The sequence below is a fragment of the Cherax quadricarinatus genome, unplaced genomic scaffold (assembly GCF_038502225.1).
Source record: "Cherax quadricarinatus isolate ZL_2023a unplaced genomic scaffold, ASM3850222v1 Contig154, whole genome shotgun sequence".
NCBI classification, from domain to species: Eukaryota; Metazoa; Arthropoda; class Malacostraca; order Decapoda; family Parastacidae; genus Cherax; species Cherax quadricarinatus.
In genome coordinates this window covers 210,232-237,488 of record NW_027195180.1, presented here as the reverse complement: position 1 = coordinate 237,488, position 27,257 = coordinate 210,232, and the positions used below count along the sequence as shown (strand labels likewise).

Genomic DNA, 27,257 nt, shown 5'->3' with positions numbered 1-27,257 from the left:
AAAGATTTGAGGCTAACCCTGTGAAGCGTTGAGGAATCAATTGTGGCATTGGCGAAGTCCTTTTGGTTGGAGGTTAGTGGGGAGGATGTGGAGGAGTTGGTGGAGGAGGACAATGAAGAACTAACCACTGATGAGCTGCTAGATCAACTTCAACAGCAAGAGGCCACACCTGAGGAAATTGCTTCGGAGGGGAGAGAGAAATTGAAGAAGTTGTCTACTTCAAAGATTAAGGAAATCTGTGCAAAGTGGCTTGAAGTGCAAACCTTCATGGATGAAAATCACCCTCAGACAGCTATTGCAAGCCGTGCTGTTGAATATTACACTGACACTGTTGTGAAACGCTTTAGGAAAGTCATAAAGGAATGAGAGGTACAGGCCACTATGGACAGATATGTTGTGTGACAGAAGTCCAGTGATTCTGAAGCTGGTCCTAGTGGCATTAAAAGAAGGAGGGAAGCAACCCCGGAAAAGGACTTGACACCTCAATTCCTAATGGAAGGGGATTCCCCTTTTATTATTATTTTATTATCACACTGGCCGATTCCCACCAAGGCAGGGTGGCCCGAAAAAGAAAAACTTTCACCTTCATTCACTCCATCACTGTCTTGCCAGAAGGGTGCTTTACACTACAGTTTTTAAACTGCAACATTAACGCCCCTCCTTCAGAGTGCAGGCACTGTACTTCCCATATGCAGGACTCAAGTCCGGCCTACCGGTTTCCCTGAACCCCCTTCATAAATGTTACTTTGCTCACACTCCAACAGCACGTCAAGTATTAAAAACCATTTGTCTCCATTCACTCCTATCAAACACACTCACGCATGCTTGCTGGAAGTCCAAGCCCCTCGCACACAAAACCTCCTTTACCCCCTCCCTCCAACCTTTCCTAGGCCGACCCCTACCCCGCCTTCCTTCCACTACAGACTGATACACTCTTGAAGTCATTCTGTTTCGCTCCATTCTCTCTACATCTCCGAACCACCTCAACAACCCTTCCTCAGCCCTCTGGACAACAGTTTTGGTAATCCCGCACCACCTCCTAACTTCCAAACTACGAATTCTCTGCATTATATTCACACCACACATTGCCCTCAGACATGACATCTCCACTGCCTCCAGCCTTCTCCTCGCTGCAACATTCATCACCCATGCTTCACACCCAGTCTCCCCTCCTCCCATTCCATCAGTCATCACCACATCTTCAATAAAGGTAAGTGTCATGTAACTGTGAATGTTTTCTTAAGTTTGTGTGTATTAAAATTAATATTTCATGTGGTAAAAATTTTTGTTTTTTCATACTTTTAGGTGTCTTACATGGATTAATTTGATTTCCATTATTTCTTATGGGGAAAATTAATTCGCATAACAATAATTTGGCATAACATTGAGCTCTCAGGAACGGATTAATAGCGTTATGCGGGGGTCCACTGTATTAAACTAACACTGTACAGCAGGCTCTTCCAATTTTTTTATACTGTGAGCACTAACTATGCAGACCCATTCTCCCACTAGATTTGAAGCCTCTAGAATTTTTGTGTTGTATTATGGAATCAACACTGGATTCAAAGCTGTGATATAATGGGACCAACACTGAAAGGGTTAAGTGAATTGGTCGATAAGTGTGGCGCATCATTGTTGGAAATTTTGGGGCATTTTCTACTGATAAAACATTACTAATTTGATTTTATCTTGATAAGAAATACTGTAGTATACCTTATCCTCATTCTCCCAAAAATACAGTTAATAAATTTTTGACATTTAGCAAAATATCTGCCTTTTATCCCCCACACATATAAAAATGTATTTGGGATATTAAAAAAATCTCATTACCAGCTTGTAAAACATTTATTGTTTTATATTTGTTGTGAAAATCTTTTAAATTTGTTCATTATTTAATTTAGAAAGTGTCATGGTTATTTTCTTTTCCAACTCTTAGAACTGTACATTTGTCTTTATTAAACTGCATCTGCCACATGTCTGACCATTGCATCATTCTATTCAGATCTTCCTGCAGTGCTCTGAGTGTCCTTGTGAGAATTTGACAGCCTGTTTTGGCGTTCTAACTTTGTAAATTAAAAAGGGGCTGCACTGCAGCCCCTGTTTAATTGAGGAATTATCTAGGTGGATTGAATTGCTGTGACCTAACAATTATCCTATGGAGCAGATAGGCAAGAAGGTTGCTAATGACATTTTTCAGTGCATAGGTCAAGCTGTCCAGGCCATACATTTCAATTAGGAAAACTAGATCAAACAAAAGTGATCCTATATAAACACTAGAATAAAATATCTAGTTGAAGTTAATAGGCTAGGATCATAGATGTTGAGAAATGGTTTACAAGCTAGGGTTAACGTTTAAATATAGAGAGTACTTAGCTGATAAAACAGCTATCGTCCATGCAGTTGCCCCTGCAGAGGAGGTCTTGAGAAGCTGTCTCATCCACTTCTTAATGGGCTGAAATAAGTATATTAGGTATGATTATAAATTACCCCTAGGAGGCGTTAGGTCAGCATATATCAGACACTGATGGCTGGCGACACTTTCAAAGGTCCACTTATCACCGGGGTTTATGATAAGTGACTAACTCGTGACTTATACTCAACTGTGCAGTCAATAGTAGTACATCACGAGTTAGTACACTTACCTGGGTATATGTATCTGGCCCGTAGTTATGCCCGGATATCCGATGTGTTGATTGAAGAATAGTGTTCTTTGAAGAATGTCACACTACACTCTGTTGGATCGCAACACTCGTTGTTACACTGTTCATCAATAATCGTTCACACCATAATGTTATTAAAGAAGCTGATCACACTTTTCTGTAAGTGTTTATTGAGATTCTTTTGTGCAAACGCGTGGAACAGTGTTCTTTGTTGGTTATCCCAGCACGTCAATGTCTCTCTCAGTAGAGTCAAAAGTAATCTGCCTCACAGTGTCCTATGCCGCTGCAATGCCCCTAGAACATAAAGGAAAAGCTGATCTAGTACTTTTTGCTTCCTTGCCAAACTTCCTCCATGAAGCAAAGCAGAATGCTTGATTCTTACTGTCTTAAGCATAGACAACAATGTACACTATCTTTACCATGGTAATAAAGTGGGAGCAGGATTTTCTTTAATTGTCCTGCTAAGGTAAGAAATGGACTGTCTCTTATTAAACTACACTTTGCAACACTGGACTCTTGCAAGGATCGGCAGTTGCTTGACCATGTCACATACTCATACTGCATCTGGGATCAATTACTTGCTGTAGCAGTAAACAAGATGCTTGCCCCTTCTGAGAGGGCTGGCACCCTCAGAGTTGAAAGGAGCTGAAATGGGCTGAAGGGGGCTAATATCAATATCCTGGAGAAAATTTCTCCACACTGGGGGGCGGCGGAGGTTCGCTGCAGGTGAACTATTCATTACTTAACATTAATTTGATTTTCTCACTCGCCACCACTGCTGCTTGTCTTTTCTGAACAGCTTTAGTCTGTGTGGTTTCTGGAGAATCACTATTTTTATTTTCAACACTGTGTAATTCTAACGGTACTAGTTTATTTATTGTCCACTTATTCACTGTACCTTTGCTCAAAACATCAACTGTTCTGATGATTCCATTTGCATCAGGGTATATGGTCACAATTTTTCCAAGTGGCCATTGGGACCTCGGACCATCATTGTCAATAATCACTATGTCACCAGTTCTTAAGGACTTATGATTTTCAGGAGCACTAGCTCCATAGAAGTGTTCTCTCAATGAGGTGAGATAGTCTTCTTGCCAAATTTTCTCCCAACATTCAATCACTTTATTAAGGTGTTTAAATTTACGCCTGAGTTGCTCAGGTTTGAAATAGGTAGGATCCTCTATGATTTCTTTATCATTCATGGGAGGAACAGGTTCGAGCCTTCTGCCATGGAGTAAATGAGATGGACTTAACACTTCTAAATTGTCCAGATCATCGGTAACATAAGTTAGAGGTCTGTTGTTGACTATTTTCTATTTCAGTCACAGCTGTACGGAATTCTTCTAAGTCGATTCTCTGATGATGAAGAGTCTTCCTTAAACAATTTTTACAATGCCGATCATTCTTTCATAAAATCCGCCGTGCCATGGAGATTTAGGAGGAATGTATCTCCAACGACAACTGTGTTGAATCAGCATCTGTTGTACTTCTGGTTGATCAAAGATCTTGCTTATATAAGCAGCTCCAGCAACAAAGTTCGTTGCATTATCTGAAATCATCAGTCTGGGACATGCCCTTCTGGCTGCAAACCATCTGAATAATTTGATAAAGATTTCAGCAGACATGTCAGTGGCTACTTCTAGATGTACTGCTCTAGTTGTGGCACAAGTGAACAAACAGATGTACACCTTGATGGGAACCTTATCAACTGTTTTGGTTAAAATTATTGGTCCAGTGTAATCTACACCTGTCACCTCAAATGGAGTGATATGACAAACTCTTTCAGAGGGATATAGAGGTGGACCTGGATACTGACATACTCGCATATTGTAGTAACAACAAGTAATACTGCCTTTTATTTGTTTTTTCACACTTTGTCTACTTTGAGGTATCCAGTAAGATTGTCGTATATGACAAAGTGTGTCAGCTACCCCACCATGTAACACGTTACTGTGGGCATTTTGAACAATCAGTTTTGTTAGCCAGTGATTCTTGGGGATCAATATTGGATGTATGGCTTCTTTAGGTAGTGAAGAATTATGAATTCTTCCTCGACATCTTATAATCTTTTCTGAGTCGAGATAAAGTCCTAAAGAATTAATCATGACGGGTTTCTTTGGGGATTTATCTTGTGTTTCCAGAAATTTATATTCTGTAGAGAAAATATCTTTCTGTATTAGTTTCACTTGGTATTTAATGGGTTCAAAATATTCATAATTAGGTTTTATTTCTTTAACCCTTTCAGGGTCCGTCCCGTAGATCTACGGCTTTACGTTCAGGGTCCAAACCGTAGATCTACGCCATGAGCTCAGCTCACTCTGATAAACTGTGAGTGGTACATTTGGGCCTAGATATGAGAGAATACATCTTTGTGGTATGTGTGCACCACATAAAACAGATCCTGCAGCACACTGTGTATAATGAGAGAAAAAAAATTAAATCATGATTTTTCGATTAAAACAGCAACTTTGCAGTGTTTTTTCGTATGTTTTTTATAGTTGTATTTGCGATTTCTTGGTCTCATTTGATAGAATGGAAGACATATTACAGAAATAGAGATGATTTTGATTGGTTTTAGCACTGGAAATGGCTTGAAACTGAGCTCAAAGTAGCAGAAATGTTAAATTTTTGCCGATATTCAAGAGTAAACAAACGACCTCACACGTCTAATACACGTCAGCTGGTGGGTCTAATATACATTCACAAATATGATGATGACATTTATACAATTATTACAGTATTGCATAACAGTAAATCTTCTATTTTTTGGTGTGAATAAAAATTCATTATGTGAATAAAAAATCAAAATGGAATTTATTTGTAAAGCCTCAAAACATAACTAATGAACAGAGGAAATGTTAGTTTAGTGCCAGGAATGCCTACATTGTTCATTCTGGACCCTATTTTGAAATTGGAATATTTTGAACTTTGTGTTAAATTGGCCAAATTAACAATTTCCGATCACTTTATTTTGTAGTTGAAACAGTTGACTTGGCGATTTCTTGTGCTCAATCGATAGAATAGAAGTAATACTAGTGAAATAGCTAAGAATTTGGTTGATTGGAATAATGTAATTGGCCTAAAATGGGAGTCAAAGTCGGCAAAATCGCCGATTCGTAAATATCGCTGACACATCAAAATTTGCGAGAGCATAATTTCGTCAATTTTCCACCAAATTTCGTACTTTTTGTTTTATTACCTTCACAAAAAGATTCTCTACGATTTCATAAGAAAAAATAACTAATTTTTTTTTTGAAAATTCTTGGACACTGGTGCGTGACTCCAGATTTGGGCCTTGGACCCTGAAAGGGTTAATGAATTTAAAGACAGGAGCTGTAACTCTTAAGAGTTTACCCAAAAATGATTATTTAGATCTATCATTGACTATTTCTGTTGTGTCTGCAGTATTTACACAACTTGTTACTGCAGTGTTCAAGCAAACTGTTTCTTCTGGCATAATGTGAGCTTTTTGTTGAGGCCAGTTATTTTCATTAGAGAGCCAGTTCGGTCCGTGGAGCCATAATTTATTATCTACAAATTTCTTGAGTGGGACACCACGTGACAACATGTCAGCTGGATTCTCTTGGGTAGAGACGTGGAGAAAGAGATAATCTCTCAGCATCTCTTTCATTTCTGCTACTCTATTCTGTACATAGACCAACTTACTCTTATTATTTCTTAACCACTGGAGAACTGCTTCATTATCACTCCAGATCATGGTTTTTTCAATAGTGAGGTGATCAAGTACTTTGTTGAGATAGACAGCTAGTTTTGTACCTACATAGAGTGCTGTCAGTTCCAATTGTGGTACTGTTCTGACCTTCAAGGGTGCTACCCTGGCCTTTGAAGTAATTAGTGTACTTCCATCCGCATTACTCATGTAAGCTACAGCGCCATAACCTCTGGTTGACGCATCACAGAACACATGTAATGTGTACTTGTTTCCCTCTTGACTTATTTGTCTGGGAAATTTAATTTGAAGTTTAAACTCCGTGGATATTTCATCCCATGCTTGACTCATTTCTAGAGGCAAGTTCTCATCCCATCCAATTTTGAGTTTCCATGCATCTTGTATAAGCATTTTACCTTTTATGGTAATCGGTGAGACAAGTCCTAGAGGATCAAAACATTGTGTTACCTCTGACAGTAAACTACGTTTAGTGAGTGTACTGCATGATTTATTGTTTATCTTCCTGTGTGTTCCAATTAAGTCCCAGCATATTGTTGCAATCAGGAATTTCAGCTTCAGGGAAATCTTCTTTGATAAGTTCCCTTAATTGCTTTGAATTAGTATGCCACATCCTTAGAGGCATATTTGCTTCTTTCATCTCCTTGTTAGCTTCTCTGTGTAAGGATTTCAAATCCTCTTCTTTATTCACAGTACCTTGCAGATTGTCCACATAGAAACATTTCTTTAAGATTTCTTTGAAGGGACTTTCTGATTTCATAGTTAGTTTAATATCTTTATTATGCACCCCATACCCATCCTGTGGGCAGTAGTCAAAACATTACAAAGGTACATAATGGGTCCAGGGACTGGACCCCAAAGTTATGTTAGCTGAACTAGTTACAAAGGTAATGAACTCCAGGTAGATTTGGTCACAATCATGGCAAGTTACGAAGGTAATGAACTCCAGGTAGATCTGGTCACAATCATGGCAAGTTACAAAGGTAATGAATCAGCCTCACTCCTTTACATGGTTACAGTCATGAACAAATTACAAAGTAATGAGCCACTGATACGTCCACACCTGGTCACAATTGTAATGAGTTATAAATACAAATATTAAGTGGGTCATACACCCACACGAGCGTGCATGCGCACACATACACACACCAGGGTGCACACACAGACATATGCACATGAGCGTACAAATATATGCATACACACAAGCATGCACACCCACACACACACACATGCATGCACGCACACACACACACACACACACACAAACACACACACACACACACACACACACACACACACACACACACACACACACACACACACACACACACAGTCAGTCAGCAGACGTGGGTCACAAGGCTCCGAGAACTTTAGTGGTTTTTAAGGCGTGCAACAACTGCTAGCAGTAATCAGTGGTAGTGACAACGTCAGTGAACAATCCTACGAGTGATAACCAGAGTTATTAGTTAAAAAAAGTCGAGAGGAAGCCTGAAATCTTTAATATTTCAAAGTGTCAAACCGTTAGTGGATAGTAGGCTTCTGTTGCTACACAGATTCAAATATACAAAGATTCAAGTGAGTGTGGAAGCGGGTGTTCAAGAATTTCGAGAGATTGGATAACAAGTGAAATGTGGGGCACCATACAGTGAGAGTGAAAAAGTTAATAAGCAAAAGTAGAAAGGAAAAATATAATATATAACAAGGGAAGGTGGCATTAGGCCTGCTGAAACAGTGACGTCACAACAGTTGTGTGACATTATACATATAAAGTGTAACACCGAATGTGAAGTGTATTCCAATATAAGTGAAGTGTATTCTATCATAAGTGACATTGAGGGACGCGGGATGCATGAGCATATATGGTTATAAAGATCACAGGTGAAGAATTTTCAAAATAGTGATAGAAGGCTACGTCATCAGCATCTGGCAACTTGTCATCGCATCACTGCCAGTTTAAGTATCACTCACCTGTTGGGGTTGTTTTGGGGGTTCTGAATCCTGCCTTGCATCACTGTTAGATACTGGTCACTCACTCCTGCAAGCTATTACCAGAATTAGAGCAAAAAAAGCATAGATAAGGTGAAGATAGTGTTGACTAGCGAGGAGCAGCCTAGCGAGGGGAAGCCTAGTGAGGGTGACGTCAGACACTCCTAGAAGCTCAGACAAGCTAAATTTTACAACCTAATTACTTTCTGTGTTTTATAAGTAGAAGTGATAAGTGCTAGAATCACTGTTGGTAGTTTTAGAAATACGGGTATTACTACTGATATTTATTAGCAGTATGAATACTTAGAAGTGGGGGCACACATAAACACGAGCGCACGTGCGCACACACACACACACACACACACACACACACACACACACACACACACACACACACACACACACACACACACACACACACACACACACACACACATGCACACACACATAAACACACACATAAACACACACATAAACACACACATAAACACACACATAAACACACACACACACACACACACACACACACCCACCCATATACAGGATTTCACACCTTCCTGTGAAGTGATCCTCTAACCCTTCCTTCCCCCTCTGCCTCCCTCTCCCCTCCTCTCTCTCTCTCTCTCTCTCTCTCTCTCTCTCTCTCTTCCTCTCTTTCTCTCATTCTTCCTATTCTCTCTTTCTCCCTCTCTTCCCTTGTCACTCCCCCTCTCTCACTTTCTCCCCCTTTTCCCCTCCTTCTACCCTCCCCTTCTCTCTCTTTCTCCCTCTCTCTCACTCTCTCCCCCTTTTTTCTTTTTCACTTTCTCTTTTAATAAAAAAAAAAATGGTTGGGACTCGCAGGAATCAGGGATCAGATGACAATGGTACTGGTAGGGAGGAATGGATGGAGGAGCAGTGGAAAAGGATAGAACAAGAATGGGAGAGAAAATTAGGAGAGCTTTCTGAAAAAATGGAGAAAGAGCTCTCTGTGAAATGGGAAAAGAGGTTGGAGAAGGAGACGAAGAATTGGGAGGCACAAGTCGAAACTGCAGTAGCCAGGGTAAAGGTCCTAGAATTTGAGGTAAACAGGCTGAAGCAAGTCTCAGGGGTAGTGACCAGAGAAGACACACCATACGAAGCTGAGAGGCTGAACAGGAAGGAAGGAGATATGAAATATGCTAAGGTCCTATCAGCCTGCAAAGAAGGGCCAGGGAGTGGAAGGGAAGAGCAGATGGGTGCAGATGGAGAGGGAGATAAGTCGAATGCTGAGGCACAACCATGCTACCAAGAGCCACTGGAAAAATCAAGGGAAAAAAATGGCCACATACAGACAGGAACCAGAGTCACAGAGGGAGAGGCAATGGGAGGAGGAAAGGGCAAAATCAGTGTTTATCCATGGGCTTCGGGAGAGAGAGGAAAGGACACACACTGAAAGACGGCAGGAAGAAAGAAAGGAGATTGAGAAAATCATCACGGAAATAGGGGGAGAAGACATGGACGAGATTGTAAATTTTCAGAGAATAGGGGGGTACTTGAAGGGGAGAAACCGACCAATCAAGCTGATTCTCAGGACAGAAACAGTGCGGAACAGGATCCTCCAAGAAAAACCACGGTTGAGAAGCTTGGAAGAGTACAAGAAGGTGTTCCTAGACAGAGACAGAACACAAAAAGAGAGACAGCAGCTGAGGGAGAGGACAAAAAAGCGAAAGGAGCTAGGAAAGGAGACAAGGATGGAACCAGCAGAGGTCAGTCAGAGCAGAACAGAGCAGCAAGAGCAAGCACACACACAACTATCCTCAGAACCCCACAACCTATCACACCATCCCAACACACAATACAATCCATACCCACAGCCTCCACCCAACACCGAGCTATAGAATCCCACAGTATGCTACCAGGTCTCCCACCCTCACAGGCCCCACAAACCACAGTGTTGGAAAGGAAACTGAAGGTATGGTACACAAACGCTGATGGTATAACAAATAAGTGGGAGGAGTGGCATGAAAGAGTCAAAGAGGCATCACCGGACATCATAGCTCTCACAGAAACCAAGCTTACAGGTATGATAACAGATGCCATCTTTCCAACGGGATACCAAATCCTGAGGAAAGACAGAGGGAACGGGGGGGATGGAGGAGTGGCATTGCTGATCAAAAATCGCTGGAATTTTGATGAGCTGGAGAGAGGAGACAGCGGAGAAGAAAGTGATTACATAGCGGGAACGCTTCACTCTGGAGGTCCCAAGGTGGTAATAGCAGTGATGTATAACCCACCACAGAACAGCAGAAGGCCAAGGCAAGAGTACGACGAGAGCAATAGAGCGATGGTTGACACACTGGCTAGAGTGGCCAGAAGAGCTCATGCATGCAGGGCAAAGCTCCTGATCATGGGTGACTTTAACCACAAGGAGATCGATTGGGAGAACTTGGACCAGCATGGGGGCCAAGATACATGGAGGGCTAAGATGATGGAGGTGGTACTGGAAAACTTCATGTACCAACATGTAAGGGACACTACAAGAGAGAGAGGAGAGGATGAACCAGCAAGGCTGGACTTAGTATTCACCTTGAGTAGTGCAGATATCGAGGACATCACATATGAAAGACCCCTTGGGGCCAGTGATCATGTGGTTTTAAGCTTCAAATACACAGTAGAGCTACAAGTGGAGGGAGAAGCAGGAAGGCCAGGACGAATGAAGCCAAACTACAAGAAAGGGGACTACACAGGAATGAGGAACTTCCTGAACGGGGTTCAGTGGGACAGAGAACTGGCAGGGAAGCCAGTTAATGAGATGATGGAATATGTAGCAACAAAATGCAAGGAGGCTGAGGAGAGGTTTGTACCCAAGGGAAACAGGAATAATGAAAAAGCCAGGATGAGCCCATGGTTTACCCAAAGGTGCAGGGAGGCAAAAACCAAGTGTGCTAGGGAATGGAAGAAATATAGAAGGCAACGGACCCAGGAGAATAAGGAGAGCAGTCGTAGAGCCAGAAACGAATATGCACAGATAAGAAGGGAGGCCCAAAGACAATATGAAAATGACATAGCAGCGAAAGCCAAATCTGACCCGAAACTGTTGTACAGCCACATCAGGAGGAAAACAACAATCAAGGACCAGGTAATCAGGCTAAGGAAGGAAGGAGGAGAGACAACAAGAAATGACCGTGAAGTATGTGAGGAACTCAACAAAAGATTCAAAGAAGTGTTCACAGAGGAGACAGAAGGGGCTCCAGAAAGACAGAGAGGTGGGGCACACCACCATGTGCTGGACACAGTGCACACAACCGAGGAAGAAGTGAAGAGGCTTCTGAGTGAGCTAGATACCTCAAAGGCAATGGGGCCAGATAACATCTCCCCATGGGTATTGAGAGAGGGAGCAGAGGTGCTATGTGTACCCCCAACAACAATATTCAATACATATAACGAAACAGGGAGATTGCCTGAGGCATGGAAGACAGCAAATGTAGTCCCAATCTTTAAAAAAGGAGACAGACATGAAGCATTAAACTACAGACCAGTGTCACTGACATGTACAGTATGCAAAATCATGGAGAAGATTATCAGGAGAAGAGTGGTGGAACACCTAGAAAGGAAGGATCTCATCAACAGCAGCCAACATGGTTTCAGGGACGAGAAATCCTGTGTCACAAACCTACTGGAGTTCTATGACATGGTGACAGCAGTAAGACAAGAGAGAGAGGGGTGGGTGGATTGCATATTCTTGGACTGCAAGAAGGCGTTTGACACAGTTCCACACAAGAGATTGGTGCAAAAACTGGAGGACCAAGCAGGGATAACAGGGAAGGCACTACAATGGATCAGGGAATACTTGTCAGGAAGACAGCAGCGAGTCATGGTACGTGGCGAGGTGTCAGAGTGGGCACCTGTGACCAGCGGGGTCCCACAGGGGTCAGTCCTAGGACCAGTGCTGTTTCTGGTATTTGTGAACGACATGACGGAAGGAATAGACTCTGAGGTGTCCCTGTTTGCAGATGACGTGAAGTTGATGAGAAGAATTCACTCGATCGAAGACCAGGCAGAACTACAAAGGGATCTGGACAGGCTGCAGACCTGGTCCAGCAATTGGCTCCTGGAATTCAATCCCACCAAGTGCGAAGTCATGAAGATTGGGGAAGGGCAAAGAAGACCGCAGACGGAGTACAGTCTAGGGGGCCAGAGACTACAAACCTCACTCAAGGAAAAAGATCTTGGGGTGAGTATAACACCACGCACATCTCCTGAAGCGCACATCAATCAAATAACTGCTGCAGCATATGGGCGCCTAGCAAACCTCAGAACAGCATTCCGACATCTTAATAAGGAATCGTTCAGGACCCTGTACACTGTGTACGTTAGGCCCATATTGGAGTATGCGGCACCAGTTTGGAACCCACACCTAGCCAAGCAGGTAAAGAAACTAGAGAAAGTACAAAGGTTTGCAACAAGACTAGTCCCAGAGCTAAGAGGTATGTCCTACAAGGAGAGGTTAAGGGAAATCAACCTGACGACACTGGAGGACAGGAGAGATAGGGGGGACATGATGACGACATACAAAATACTGAGAGAAATTGACAAGGTGGACAAAGACAGGATGTTCCAGAGATTGGACACAGTTGGAAGTTGAAGACACAGATGAATCACAGGGATGTTAGGAAGTATTTCTTCAGCCACAGAGTAGTCAGTAAGTGGAATAGTTTGGGAAGCGATGTAGTGGAGGCAGGATCCATACATAGCTTTAAGCAGAGGTATGATAAAGCTCACGGTTCAGGGAGAGTGACCTAGTAGCGATCATGAAGAGGCGGGGCCAGGAGCTCAGACTCGACCCCCGCAACCTCAACTAGGTGAGTACAACTAGGTGAGTACAAAATGTGTGTGTGTGTGTGTGAAGAGGCTTCTGAGTGAGCTAGATACCTCAAAGGCAATGGGGCCGGATAACATCTCTCCATGGGTCCTGAGAGAGGGAGCAGAGGCACTATGTGTACCCCTAACAACAATATTCAATACATCTATCGAAACAGGGAGATTACCTGAGGCATGGAAGACAGCAAATGTAGTCCCAATCTTTAAAAAAGGAGACAGACATGAAGCACTAAACTACAGACCAGTGTCACTGATGTGTATAGTATGGAAAGTCATGGAGAAGATTATCAGGAGAAGAGTGGTGGAACACCTAGAAAGGGATGATCTCATCAACAGCAGCCAACATGGTTTCAGGGACAGGAAATCCTGTGTCACAAACCTACTGGAGTTCTATGACATGGTGACAGCAGTAAGACAAGAGAGAGAGGGATGGGTGGATTGCATTTTCTTGGACTGCAAGAAGGCATTCGACACAGTTCCACACAAGAGATTAGTGCTAAAACTGGAGGACCAAGCAGGGATAACAGGGAAGGCACTGCATTGGATCAGGGAATACTTGTCAGGAAGACAGCAGTGAGTCATGGTACGTGGCGAGGTGTCAGAGTGGGCACCTGTGACCAGCGGGGTCCCACAGGGGTCAGTCCTAGGACCAGTGCTGTTTCTGTTATTTGTGAATAACATGACGGAAGGAATAGACTCCAAAGTGTCCCTGTTTGCACATGATGTGAAGTTGATGAGAAGAATTAATTCGATCTTAGCCCAGGCAGAACTACAGAGGGATCTGGACAGGCTGCAGACCTGGTCCGGCAATTGGCTCCTGGAATTCAACCCCACCAAGTGCAAAGTCATGAAGATTGGGGAAGGGCAAAGAAGACCGCAGATGGAGTACAGTCTAGGGGGCCAGAGACTACAAACCTCACTCAAGGAAAAAGATCTTGGGGTAAGTATAACACCAGTCACATCTCCTGAAGCGCACATCAACCAAATAACTGCTGCAGCATATAGGCGCCTACCAAACCTCAGAACAGCATTCCGACATCTCAATAAGGAATAGTTCAGGACCCTGTACACCGTGTACGTTAGGCCCATATTGGAGTATGCAGCACCAATTTGGAACCCATACCTAGCCAAGCACGTAAAGAAACTAGAGAAAGTGCAAAGGTTTGCAACAAGACTAATCCCAGAGCTAAGAAGTATGTCCTATGAGGAGAGGTTAAGGGAAATCAACCTGACAACACTGGAGGACAGGAGAGATAGGGGGGACAAGATAACATACAAAATACTGAGAGGAATTGACAAGGTGGACAAAGACAGGATGTTCCAGAGATGGGACACAGCAACAAGGGGACACAGTTGGAAGTTGAAGACACAGATGAATCACAGGGATGTTAGGAAGTATTTCTTCAGCCACAGAGTAGTCAGGAAGTGGAATAGTTTGGGAAGCGATGTAGTGGAGGCAGGATCCATACATAGCTTTAAGCAGAGGTATGATAAAGCTCAAGGTTCAGGGAGAGTGACCTAGTAGCGACCAGTGAAGAGGCGGGGCCAGGAGCTTGGACTCGACCCCTGCAACCTCAACTAGGTGAGTACAACTAGGTGAGTACAAACACACACACAGAGTGTGTGTGTGTGTGTACCAGTGTGAGAGGGGAGGATGAACCAGCAAGATTGGACCTTGTGTTCACCCTGGGCAGCTCAGACATTGAGGACATCAAGTATGAGAGTCCCCTAGGAGCTAGCGACCATGTGGTTCTGTGTTTTGAATACATAGTAGAGCTGCAAGTGGAGAGAGTAACAGGAGTTGAATGGGAAAAGCCTGACTATAAAAGAGGGGACTACATAGGGTTGAAGAACTTCCTGCGGGAGGTCCAGTGGGACAGAGAACTGGCAGGAAAGCCAGTAAACGGAATGATGGAATATGTAACAACAAAATGCAAGGAGGCAGTGGAAAGGTTTATTCCCAAGAGCAACAGAAACAACGGGAAGACCAGAATGAACCCTAGGTTTACCCGATGGTGTAAGGAGGCAAAAACAAAGTGCAATAGAGAATGGAAAAAGTACAGAAGGCAGAGAACACACAAAAATAGGGAGATCAGTCGCAGAGCCAGGAACGAGTATGCACAGGTAAGGAGGGAGGCCCAGTGAGAGTATGAAAATGACATAGCATCGAGAATCAAGACTGACCCGAAACTGTTGTATAGCCACATCAGGAGGAAGACAACAGTCAAAGACCAGGTGATCAGATTAAGGACAGAAGGTGGAGAACTCGCAAGAAATGATCAGGAGGTATGTGAGGAGCTGAACAGGAGATTTAAGGAAGTTTTTACAGTAGAGACAGGAAGGGCTTTGGGAAGACAGCACAAAAGGGAACATCAAGAGGGAATATACCAACAAGTGTTGGATGACATACGAACAACCGAGGAGGAGGTGAAGAAGCTCCTAAGTGACCTTGATACCTCAAAGGCGATGGGACCGGACAACATCTCCCCATGGGTCCTTAGAGAAGGAGCAGAGATGCTGTGCGTGCCTCTAACCACAATCTTCAACACATCCCTTGAAACTGGGCAACTACCTGAGAAATGGAAGACAGCAAATGTAGTCCCCATATTTAAGAAAGGAAACAGAAACTAGGCGCTAAACTACAGACTTGTGTCGCTGACATGTATTGTGTGCAAAGTCATGGAGAAGATTATCAGGAGGAGAGTGGGCGAACACCTGGAACGGAACAAGATTATAAATGAAAACCAGCATGGGTTCATGGAAGGCAAATCTTGTATCACAAACCTCCTGGAGTTCTATGACAAGGTAACAGAAGTAAGACACGAGAGAGAGGGGTGGGTAGATTGCGTTTTCCTAGACTGCAGAAAGGCCTTTGACACAGTTCCCCACAAGAGATTAGTGCAGAAGCTGGAGGATCAGGTGCATGTAACAGGGAGGGCACTGCAATGGATCAGGGAATACCTGACAGGGAGGCAGCAACGAGTCAAGGTATGTGAAGAGGTATCACAGTGGGCGCCTGTGATGAGTGGGGTCCCACAGGGGTCAGTTCTAGGACCAGTGCTATTTTTGATATATTTGAACGACATGATGGAAGGAATAGACTCTGAAGTGTATCTATTCACAGATGATGTGAAGTTGATGAGAAGAATTAAATCGAATGAGGATGAGGCAGGACTGCAAAGAGACCTGGACAGGCTGGACATGTGGTCCAGTAACTGGCTTCTCAAATTCAATCCTGCCAAATGCAAAGCCATGAAGATTGGGGAGGGGCAAAGAAGACCGCAGACAGAGTATAGGCTAGGTGGACAAAGACTCAGGGAGAAAGACCTCGGGGTGACCATAACACCGAGCACATCACCGGAGGCACACATCAACCAAATAACTGCTGCAGCATACGGGCGCCTGGCAAACCTGAGAATAGCATTCCGATACCTTAATAAGGAATCATTCAAGACACTGTACACTGTGTATGTTAGGCCCATAATGGAGTATGCAACACCAGTCTGGAACCCACACCTGGTCAAGCACGTCAAGAAGTTAGAGAAGGTACAAAGGTTTGCAACAAGTCTAGTCCCAGAGCTCAGGGGGATGTCGTTCGAGGAAAGGTTGAGAGAAATCAGACTGACGACACTGGAGGACAGAAGGGTCAGGGGAGACATGATAACGACATACAAGATACTGCAGGGAATAGACAAGATGGACAGAGATAGGATGTTCCAGAGAGGGGACACAGGAACAAGGGGTCACAATTGGAAGCTGAAGACTCAGACGAGTCACAGGGACGTTAGGAAGTATTTCTTCAGTCATAGAGTCGTCAGGAAGTGAAGTAGTGGAGGTAGGAACCATACATAGTTTTAAGAAGAGGTATGATAAAGCTCAGGAAGCAGAGAGAGAGAGGACCTATTAGCAATCAGTGAAGAGGCGGGGCCAGGAGCTGAGTCTCGACCCCTGCAACCACAATTAGGTGAGTACACACACACACACACACACACACACACACACACACACACACACACACACACACACACACACACACACACACACACACACACACACACACACACACACACACCCGCACACCCGCACTCACCCGCACACCCACACACCCACACACACACCCACACACACCCACACACACACCCACACACACACCCACACACACACCCACACACACACCCACACACACACCCACACACACACCCACACACACACACACACACACACACACACACACCCACACACATATTTCTTCAAATGTGTATTTAGAGTAGCTTCTAGTAAGAATGGAGAGGATGTTGCACTGAATAATACTGATTTGAAACGATAAGTTTTCACAGGACTTTGAGGATCATGTGGATTTTCAGGCCACAAGAATCGAGTATAATCTCTATCTATTTCTTGTAGTCCTACTCTTAATAAAGCCTTGGAAATATCAGCCGTGTAGGCATATGGGTTTGTGTAAAATTTCATGAGCACGTCTCCAAGCTTCTCAGTTAGTGAGGGTCCGGTCATCAGACAGTCATTAAGACTTGCTACATCTTTACTTGCACATGCGCTGTAATTGTATACAACACATAGTGGAGTGGTTTCAGAATCTTTTCTGATTCGATGGTGCGGGAGATAATGAGCTTCTGTCTTTAACTTATCTTTGACTATTTCCTCAATGAATTTATTGTCCAACTGTTCTTGTATGATATTATCATAGACAGTCAGTAGCTCTGGATTCTTCCAGAGCTCATGTATTTGTGCTTTCATTTGTCCGAAAGCCATGCGATAATTGCTAGGCAGATGTGGTGGATTTAATTTCCATGGTAACCTAACCCAATACTGTCCATCTTTATATTTGACAGTGTCCAAATATTGGCTATAAGTCTGAGACTCTTGTGGGCTTGGTTTATTTATATCAATACCTATCACATTTAAATCCCACAACTTATCAACTGGTTCATTCATTTCTTCCAGTAATGATAATTTTTGCTGTGGTACATGATCAGTGGTTATTCTCGTAACTAGTACATTTTCCACAATCAATATCAGCTTCTTTCCCACTTTGAGAGGGAATGGGACCACATATCATGTGGCCTCCTGCTGTTTTCAGCAAGTGAACATCATGTTTACTTACTATATTTTGCACAAAACAGTGATAATAATCACTTCCAATGATTAAATCAATTGGACTAATAGTGTCCATCTGTATGTCAGGACAGGCTAACTTGACCCTAGCTGCTTTCAGTGCTGCAACTGTTTCTTTTAATCCCTGGATCTGCACAGACTTAGGCAAATCATCTACTACCACAGTTTCTACTGTCTTTTTCCTGTTTCCTAGACCAACAGTGATTCTGGCTAGGTCATATGTCTGTTTACCAGAATTGTGGGAAAAACCAGCTATATCTAACTGTCCTTTGGCATAGGGTTGTTTATTTAGTTTCTGCAACACTGTTCTTCTTATGAAGGACCTTTGTGAGGCTTGAACAAATAGTGTTAGCACATTGGTTTTGTGTGATTTATTAAATAACTTGACTCGAGCTATCGAGAGAGCTGTTGCTTTAAACTTATCTCTCACATTTAATGCTGTTGCTTGTTAACTTCCTGATTCTGTGGGAGTCTTCTGCTGTTCAACTAAAGAATTTGGGCATAATGCTTGCATTTAAAACACTTCTTCAGTGAGCATTTTCCTCCCTTGTGTTCACCTAAACACTTGATGCACCTTTTCAGCTGATGAACATGTTTACGTACCTCCATTGATGTGTATTGACTACAATACTGTGCCCAATGTGTTCCATCAAAAAGTACACATTTTGGATGTTATACCTCCCTGCTTAATACACAACATGACAGCTTCCATATCTTCATCAATATTTAAAGTTCCTCAAAATATTCCCTCCTTCTTCCCCATACCTCTTACTCTCCATCTAATAACTCTCCTCTCAAAAAATTCAAAATTTTTATTTCTTTGTAAAGTTTAAAATATGAGGTTTACATATTACAAAATACTAGCCTGCCTAGGCATTTCAGGCAGACTTATCCAAATTCTTACTGACTACTCTATATTGACACAGGTTATGGAGTGCTACATTCTAATGTTTATTATTTCACATTAATAAGATTTATAATAGTGAGATAGCAAAAAACAAATAACAGTAAAACAATTATTATAATTTAGTAATGGGAGTGGTTTTATCTTGGTATGCTACTACAATGTTTTTACAATGTCAAAAGCCCTTAATCTAAGTTAGGACTAACTTAGATTAAGAAAGCTTTAACAATTTCATGTTTGCAGTCATTTGGGTGAGTGTAAGTATAAAATTAGAAGTTAACAATGCAAAATTAGGAGTTTACAAGTATGAAATTAGGAGTTTTTAACTGTCAGATCCATTTGTTCTCTATGCTTTCTCAACTTATTAATCTCACTCAAATCTTATTCTTATTTTCAACAAAATTTATATATAGCATCTCCCCCACTCTCTCATTTGCTCTACTTTTACATTCCTTCTCCACTCTCATAATGTGTGTGTGTGTGTGTGTATGTGTGTGTGTGTGTGTGTGTGTGTGTGTGTGTGTGTGTGTGTGTGTGTGTGTGTGTGTGTGTGTGTGTGTGTGTGTGTGTGTGTGTGTGTGTGTGTGTGTGTGTCTCTCTGTCTCTCTGTCTCTCTGTCTCTCTGTCTCTGTCTCTCTGTCTCTGTCTCTCTGTCTCTCTCTCTCTCTCTGTCTCTCTCTCTCTCTCTCTGTCTCTCTCTCTCTCTCTCTCTCTCTCTCTCTCTCTCTCTCTCTCTCTCTCTCTCTCTCTCTCTCTCTCTCTCTCTCTCTCTCTCTCTCTCTCTCTCTCTCTCTCTCACTTCTACTTTGTAAAAATGTCTCATATGAACTTTTTTCTCTCTACCTCATCATTCCACCAGTTTCTCTTCTTTCCTCCCACAACCACTTTCCTGTAACCACATATTTCTGCTGAACGCTCTAACACTACATTTTTTGAATCTACCCTATACCTTTTCAGTCTAATTTCCTATACTCTCACTAGACAATCTTTCTTTCAATAGTTGTTTATAACTTACCCTAAATAGCTCCTCTTCTAGTTTATATATGTTCACCTCTCTCTTACTTGGTGATTCCATTCTCCTTGTAACTTACCCTAACTAGCTCCTCTTCTAGTTTATATATGTTCACCTCTCTCTTACTTGGTGATTCCATTCTCCTTGTAGCCTGTCTACCTTTTACTCTATAGCTACAATTAAAAAATAATCAGATATATCTGTGGCCCCTCTATAAACATGCACATCCTGAAGTTTACCCATTAGTCTTTTATCTACCAATACATAGTTCAACAAACTAATGTCATTATACCCAATATCATATCTAGTATATACATATTTATCCTATTTTTCATAATGTATTTCTTATTACCAAAGCCCTTTCTATACAAAGTTAAGGCAAAGACCCCTCTGTGATCATTTACACCTGGTACCCCAAACTTACCTACTACACCCTCTCTCACCATTTCTCCCACTTTAACATTTAGGTCCCCGATTGGAAACTTGTCCACAGGGTCCAAAAATTTTCAAACAATTTTTTTGTTATTTTTATTTATAAAATAGTAGAGAATATTTTTCTGAAGGTAATAAAACAAAAAGTATGAAATTTGAAGGAAAATTTATGAAATTCGCTATCCCGATTTTTGTTGCATCAATGATGTTTATGCATCGGCGATTTTGCCCATTTTGGCCATTTACATTATTCCAGTCAACCAAATTCTTAGTTAACCCTTTGACTGTCGAGGTCGTATATATACATCTTACGAGGTACCGTGTTTGACGTATATATACTCATAAAAATGTATATATACTCATAAAATGCCGGGAACAATGGGCTAGTAACCCCTTTTCCTGTAAAGATTACTAAAAAGAATAATAAGAAGAAAATTGTCAAAGTGGGAAGTCTGAATGTGCGTGGATGTTGTGCAAATGATAAGAAAGAGATGATTGTGGATGTTATGAATGAGAAGAAACTGGATGTCCTGGCTTTAAGTGAAACAAAGCTGAAGGGGGTGGGAGAGTTTCAATGGAGAGGAATAAATGGGATTAGGTCAGGGGTTTCAAATAGAGTTAGAGCTAAAGAAGGAGTAGCAATAATGTTGAAGGATAAGCTATGGCAGGAAAAGAGGGACTACAAATGTATAAATTCAAGGATTATGTGGAGTAAAATAAAGATTGGATGTGAAAAGTGGGTTATAGTAAGCGTGTATGCACCTGGAGAAAAGAGAAGTGTAGAGGAGAGAGAGAGATTCTGGGAAATGTTGAGTGAATGCTTGGGGAGTTTTGAATCAAGTGTGAGAGTAATGGTGGTTGGGGATTTCAATGCTAAAGTGGGTAAAAATGTTATGGAGGGAGTAGTAGGTAAATTTGGGGTGCCAGGGGTAAATGTAAATGGGGAGCCTTTAATTGAGCTATGTGTAGAAAGAAATTTGGTAATAAGTAATACATATTTTATGAAAAAGAGGATAAATAAATATACAAGGTATGATGTAGCACGTAATGAAAGTAGTTTGTTAGATTATGTATTGGTTGATAAAAGGTTGATGGGTAGGCTCCAGGATGTACATGTTTATAGAGGGGCAACTGATATATCGGATCATTATTTAGTTATAGCTACAGTTAGAGTAAGAGGTAGATGGGAAAAGAGGAAGGTGGCAACAACAAGTAAGAGGGAGGTGAAAGTGTATAAACTAAGGGAGGAGGAAGTTCGGGCGAGATATAAGCGACTATTGGCAGAAAGGTGGGCTAGTGCAGAGATGAGTAGTGAGGGGTTGAAGAGTGTTGGAATAGTTTTAAAAATGCAGTATTAGAATGTGGGGCAGAAGTTTGTGGTTATAGGAGGGTGGGGGCAGGAGGAAAGAGGAGTGACTGGTGGTGTTGAGAAATGGCATTACCAGCTAAGTTTAAAGAGTTTGTACGTAACTTAGAAAGACAGCTCATTGCCTGCACAGCCGCCCCTGCAGACGAGGTCTTGAGAAGCTGTCGAAGTCATCTCTCAACGGGCTGTAAAGAGTTATAATTTGTAAGATTATAAATTACCCCTAGGGGGTGTTATGTCAGCATATTTCATTCACTGATGGCTGACAATTTACATACTTGTTTGGACTCAAAAGTCTGCACCTTACTGCCAACTATAGGTTGATTACAAACTCCTTGCGACTCAAGAACTGCGCAGTCCCCTGTACTACAAGAAATTCATAACCTACCTTGCTCTTGTAGCGTGAGCTATGGTGTTCTTCACACCTTCGACAGATATCGGTGACTTGATAGAAGCTGAAGTGTCCTTGGATGTCCACGTCTTCCATAGTCTAGGAATACGCACACTGGTACACTATGTTCCACAAGATTTGTCTTTATTGTTCACAATCTTATCACTAAAGAAGCTGATCACACTTCTCTTAAGTGTTTATTGTGTTTTGTGAGACACTTTGTTCACACTAACGCACAGATCGTTCTTTGTTGGTTATCCTGGCGTCAGTGTCACTCTCAGAAGAGTCAAAAGTAATCTGAAGACGCCACAGCGCCCCATGCCGTCACTCCCCTAGCACAAAGAAAAAAGCTGACATAGTACTTTTGCTTCCTTGCCACTTCCTCGATGAAGCAAAGCAGAATGTTTGATTCTTGCTGTCTTAAGCATAGACAACAATGTCCACTATCTTTACTATGGTAATAAAGTGGGAGCAGGATTTTCCTTAATTGTCCTGCTAAAGTAAGAGATGTACTGTCTCTTATTAAACTACACTTTGCAACACTGGACTGCAGGGAGCAGCGGTCACTTGACCACGTCGCATACTCGTACAGCATCTGTGATCAATTACTCACTGTAGCAGTAAACAAGACGCTTGCCCCTTCTGAGAGGGCTGGACCCCTCAGGGCTGAAAGGGGCTGAAGGGCTGAAGGGGGCTGATATCCCCTCCTGGAGAAAATTTCTCCACACTGGGGGGCGGCGGAGGTTCGCTGCAGGTGAACTATTCATCACTTAACATTAATTTAATTTTCTCACTCGCCACCACTGCTACTTGTCTTTTCTGAACAGCTTTAGTCTGTGTGGTTTCTGGAGAATCACTAATTTTGTTTTCAACACTGTGTAATTCTAACGGCACTAGTTTATTTATTGTTCGCTTATTTACTACACCTTTGCTCAAAACATCAACTGTCCTGATCATTCCATTTGCATCAGGATATATGGTCACAATTTTTCCAAGTGGCCATTGGGACCTCGGACCATCATTGTCGATAATCACTATGTCACCAGGTCTTAAGGACTTATGATTTTCAGGAACACCAGCTCCATAGAAGTGTTCTCTCAATGAGGTGAGATAGTCTTCTCGCCAAATTTTCTCCCAACGTTCAATCACTTTATTAAGGTGTTTGAATTTACATCTGAGTTGCTCAGGTTCGAAATAAGTAGGATCCTCTATGATTTCTTTATCATTCATGGGAGGAACAGGTTCGAGCCTTCTGCCATGTAGTAAATGAGATGGACATAACACTTCTAAATTGTCCAGATCATCGGTAACATAAGTTAGAGGTCTGTTGTTGACTCTATTTTCTATTTCAGTCACAACTGTACGGAATTCTTCTAAGTCTATTCTTTGACGATGAAGAGTCTTCCTTAAACAACGTTTTACAATGCCGATCATTCTTTCATAAAATCCGCCGTGCCATGGAGATTTAGGAGGAATGTATCTCCAACGACACCTGCATTGATTCAGCATCTGTTGTACTTCTGGTTGATCAAAGATCTTGCTTATATAAGCAGCACCAGCAACAAAGTTCGTTGCATTATCTGAAATCATCAGTCTGGGACATGCCCTTCTGGCTGCAAACCTTCTGAATAATTTGATAAAGGTTTCAGCAGACATGTCAGTGGCTACTTCTAGATGTACTGCTCTAGTTGTAGCACAAGTGAACAAACAGATGTACACCTTGATGGGAACTTTGTCAACTGTTTTGGTTAAAATTATTGGTCCAGTGTAATCTACATCTGTCACCTCAAATGGAGTGATATGACAAACTCTTTCTGAGGGATATGGAGGTGGACCTGGATACTGACATACTCGCATATCGTAGTGACGACAAGTAATACAGTCCCTTATTTGTTTTTTCACACTTTGTCGACCTTGAGGTATCCAGTAGGATTGTCGTATATGACAAAGTGTGTCACCTACCCCACCATGTAACACGTTACTGTGGGCGTTTTGCACAATCATTTTTTTAGCCAATGATTCTTGGGGATCAATATTGGATTTATGGCTTCTTTAGGTAGTGAAGAATTATGAATTCTTCCTCGACATCTTATAATCTTTTCTGAGTCGAGATAAAGTCCTAAAGAATTAATCATAACAGGTTTCTTTGGGGATTTATCTTGTGTTTCCAGAAATTTATATTCTGTAGAGAAAACATCTTTCTGTATTAGTTTCACCCAGTATTTAATGGGTTCAAGATATTCATGATCAGGTTTTATTCCTTTAATGAATTTATGGACAAGAGCTGTAACTCTTAAGAGTTTACCCAAAGATGAGTATTTAGATCCATCAATGACTATTTCTGTTGTGTCTGCAGTATTTACACAAGTTATTTCTGCATGTTCAAGCAGACTGTTTCTTCTGGCATAATGTGAGCTTTTTGCTGAGGCCAGTTATTTTCATTAGAGAGCCAGTTCGGTCCGTGGAGCCATAATTTATTATCCACAAATTTCTTGAGTGGGACACCACGTGACAACATGTCAGCTGGATTCTCTTGGGTAGAGACGTTGAGAAAGAGATAAATTCTCTGCATCTCTTTTATTTCTGCTACTCTGTTCTGTACATAGACCAACTTACTCCTATTATTTCTTAACCACTGGAGAACTGCTTCATTATCACTCCAGATCACGGTTTTTTCAATAGTGAGATGATCAAGTACTTTGTTGAGATAGACAGCTAATTTTGTACCTACATAGAGTGCTGTCAGTTCCAATTGTGGTACTGTTCTGACCTTCAAGGGTGCTACCCTGGCCTTTGAAGTAATTAGTGTACTTCCTTCAGCATTACTCATGTAAGCTACAGCGCCATAACCTCTGGTTGACGCATCACAGAACACATGTAATGTGTACTTGTTTCCCTCTTGACCTATTTGTCTGGGAAATTTAATTTGATGAAGTTGCTTAAACTCCGTGGATATTTCATCCCATGCTTGACTCATTTCTAGAGGCAAGTTCTCATCCCATCCAATTTTGAGCTTCCATGCATCTTGCATAAGCATTTTACCTTTTATGGTAAATGGTGAGACGAGTCCTAGAGGATCAAAACATTGTGATACCTCTGACAGTAAACTACGTTTAGTGAGTGTACTGCATGATTTATTGTTTATCTTTTTGAGACTCAAAGTATCTTCCTGTGTGTTCCAATTAAGTCCCAGCATATTGTTGCAATCAGGAATTTCAGCTTCAGGGAAATCTTCTTTGATAAGTTCCCTTAATTGCTTTGAATTTGTATTCCACATCCTTAGAGGCATATTTGCTTCTTTCATCTCCTTGTTAGCTTCTCTGTATAAGGATTTCAAATCCTCCTCTTTATTCACAGTACCTTGAAGATTGTCCACATAGAAACTTTTCTTTAAGATTTCTTTGAAGGGACTTTCAGATTTCTTCAAATGTGTATTCAGAGTAGCTTCTAGTAAGAATGCAGAGGATGTTGCACCAAATAATACTGATTTGAAACGATAAGTTTTCACAGGACTTTGAGGATCATGTGGATTTTCAGGTCACAAGAATCGAGTATAATCTCTATCTATTTCTTGTAGTCCTACTCTTAAGAAAGCTTTGGAAATATCAGCCGTGTAGGCATATGGGTTTGTGCGAAATTTCATAAGCACGTCTCCAAGCTTCTCAGTTAGTGAGGGTCCGGTCATCAGACAATCATTAAGACTTGCTACATCTTTATTTGCACGTGCGCTGCAATTATATACAACACATAGTGGAGTGGTTTCAGAATCTTTTCTGACTCCATGGTGCGGGAGATAATGAGCTTCTGACTTCAACTTGTCTTCGACTATTTCCTCAATGAATTTATTGTCCAACTGTTCTTGTATGATATTATCATAGACAGTCAGTAGCTCTGGATTCTTCCTGAGCTCATGTATTTGTGCTTTCATTTGTCCGAAAGCCATGCGATAATTGCTAGGCAGATGTGGTGGATTTAATTTCCATGGTAACCTAACCCAATACTGTCCATCTTTATATTTGACAGTGTCCAAATATTGGTTATAAGTCTGAGACTCATGTGGGCTTGGTTTATTTACATCAATACCTATCGCATCTAAATCCCACAACTTATCAACTGGTTCATTCATTTCTTCCAGTAATGATAATTTTTGCTGTGGTACATGATCAGCGGTTATTCTCGTAACTAGTACATTTTCCACTGAATCAATATCAGTTTCTTTCCCACTTTGAGAGGGAATGGGACCACATATCATGTGGCCTCCTGCTGTTTTCAGCAAGTGAACATCATGTTTACTTACTATATTTTGCACAAAACAGTGATAATAATCACTTCCAATGATTAAATCAATTGGACTAATAGTGTCCGTCTGTATGTCAGGACAGGCTAACTTGACCTTAGCTGCTTTCAGTGCTGCAACTGTTTCTTTTAATCCCTGAATCTGCACAGACTTAGGCAAATCATCTACTACCACAGTTTCTACTGTCTTTTTCCTGTTTCCTAGACCAACAGTGATTCTGGCTAGGTCATATGTCTGTTTACCAGAATTGTGGAAAAAAACCCAGCTATATCTAACTGTATTTTGGCATAGGGTTGTTTATTCAGTTTCTGCAACACTGATCTTCTTATGAAGGACCTTTGTGAGCCTTGATCAAATAATGTTAGCACATTGGTTTGTGTAATTTATTAGATAACTCAACTCAAGCTATCGGGAGAGCAGTTGCTTTAAACTTATCTCTCACATTTAATGCTGTTGCTTGTTGACTTCCTGATTCTGTGGAAGTCTTCTGCTGTTCAGCGAAAGTATTTGGGCATAATGCTGTATGATGCATACCCTTGCATTTAA

General features: G+C 41.7%; 1 pseudogene; it reads left to right on the top strand.

Annotated features, from left to right (window-relative positions):
- Positions 1-574: 574 nt before the first annotated feature.
- The window catches only part of LOC128705972 (CDP-diacylglycerol--glycerol-3-phosphate 3-phosphatidyltransferase, mitochondrial-like), a 111,072-nt pseudogene continuing 84,389 nt past the window's right edge, over positions 575-27,257 (top strand).